This window comes from Lipotes vexillifer, unplaced genomic scaffold (assembly GCF_000442215.2).
Source record: "Lipotes vexillifer unplaced genomic scaffold, Lipotes_vexillifer_v1.1 scaffold467, whole genome shotgun sequence".
NCBI classification, from domain to species: domain Eukaryota; kingdom Metazoa; phylum Chordata; class Mammalia; order Artiodactyla; family Lipotidae; genus Lipotes; species Lipotes vexillifer.
The window spans coordinates 1,073,936-1,075,965 of NW_006788081.1; positions in this window are offsets into that span (position 1 = coordinate 1,073,936).

A 2,030-nucleotide genomic window follows, 5' to 3' on the forward strand; every position below is an offset into this window, starting at 1 on the left:
AAAAAAAAAAAAAAAAAAAAAAAGCAAAAAGGGGCTTTCCACATTAGCCACAGCTGACCACAAAATACAAATTAACTATTTGCCCCACTTCCTAGCCATTCTGGTTGAAGTTTTAATGTACACGGCTAATGAAGCATTTTCCATGTTGTATCTGAAGCATCCCAACCCATTTATGGACCGCTGACTTAGAAACAACCTCGGTCTGCCCTTGCTTCTGTTGCAAGAGGTCTTCTGATTATCAATTATCTAGTAGGGTGACTCACATTTCACCAGCTCAACGTGGTTTCATGGTGCCGAGAGAACACAGTGCCAGCACATGCCTGGTAGTTCACAACATAGTCATTTCCCTGCAATCTGTATAAGGAGTGCCCCTCAATCGGGCATAAACAAACATTATTCACTCAATACACATCCTATTCACTAAATAGGGGTAATATCACCCCTACACTTCCATTTATACCCAAAACACGGCATTTGGGTAGTATTGATTTCTCTGGTTTTATACTTTGAGATCTTGCATGCATTTTATATCTTCCTTTTTTTTTTTTTTTTTTTTTGGCGGTCCGCGGGCCTCTCACTGTTGTGGCCTCTCCCGTTGCGGAGCACAGGCTCCGGACGCGCAGGCTCAGCGGCCATGGCTCACGGGCCCAGCCGCTCCGCGGCATGTGGGATCCTCCCGGACCGGGGCACGAACCCGCGTCCCCTGCATCGGCAGGTGGACTCTCAACCACTGTGCCACCAGGGAAGCCCTATATCTTCCTTTTGAAAATTACATTTTATTAAATATTTGACCAGAGATTTAATTTTCCATTTCCTTTTCTCTCCCCGGAGTCTCCGTATCATGCTCACAGTTAAGTCACAGGTGCGCTTGGAAAGCTTAACTTTACTTCTGAGTCATGTTGCTGAGCAACTAAAATGTCCCTCCCATCCCAAGAGGCTCCCTCCTCTCCAGTTCCTCTTCTCTAAGAACACCAGAATAGAATGAGTAAACTGCACTCACTGTGTTTCCAACTATGTGGGGTTTTAGTGTTATCTGTTTCCAGGAACATTTATGACAATACTTAGATTCTAGGATCCACTCTAATACATATAATCTAGTAAAAACTGGAAGAGTCTTTAGGTGTTCATATATATATATATATATATATATAATAAATACATATATTTTATATTACATATATTTATATATTTCATTCTGATAGAAAAAACTAGTACTCAGGTTAGGAGATCTGGGCTTAAAGTTGAGAATCTACATGACCTTGGGTTTGGGAACAAGAGACCTTCTGCTACTGCATCACCTGGTCTCTGGGACCAAAGGCAGTGGGAAGAGACTGTGAATACAAATCCCAAAGAACCCCATGAAGAGAGTAATACTACAAGGGCAACATCAGGAAGAAGAGTCCTACAGAACCAAGAAATGATATAGAAGAGATTTTGATTATTAATTTCACCAGGATGATTTACTATGTCTAGGGATCTCAGTATCTCACAGATCTGTCAATTTCTCTTCATTCCTATTGTTAGTTTCCTAATTCAAGCTATCCACATGGCCTTCCCAGATTACTGCAATGTCCTCTACATGGTCTCCCTAACGCCCAGGTCTGATCCCCTCTTATCCACTACCCACTTTATAGCCTGAGACATTCTCCTCATTATAATGCTTAAGTGGCTCCTCACTGCCCTCAAGATAAAGCCGATCTCCTTAGTATGGAAGACAAGAGCTTTCTTCCTTCGCTCCTGCCTTACTTTCCTAGCCTTACGCATTGACCACCTCCTACTGCCTTGCCATCTAATTTCCAGTCTGACTGAATTATATACACACACACTCCTACTTCCAAGATCTTTGCATAATCTATGCTTTCTACCGGGGATAGCACCTCACTCCTAACACCTCCACCATTACCTAGACAAATCTTATTCATTTTCCAGATTAGATGATACTTCTTAGACGTCACTTCCCTTACATCTGAAAACTGAGTTAGGGGCTTCCCTGGTGGCGCAGTGGTTGGGAGTCCGCCTGCCGATGCAGG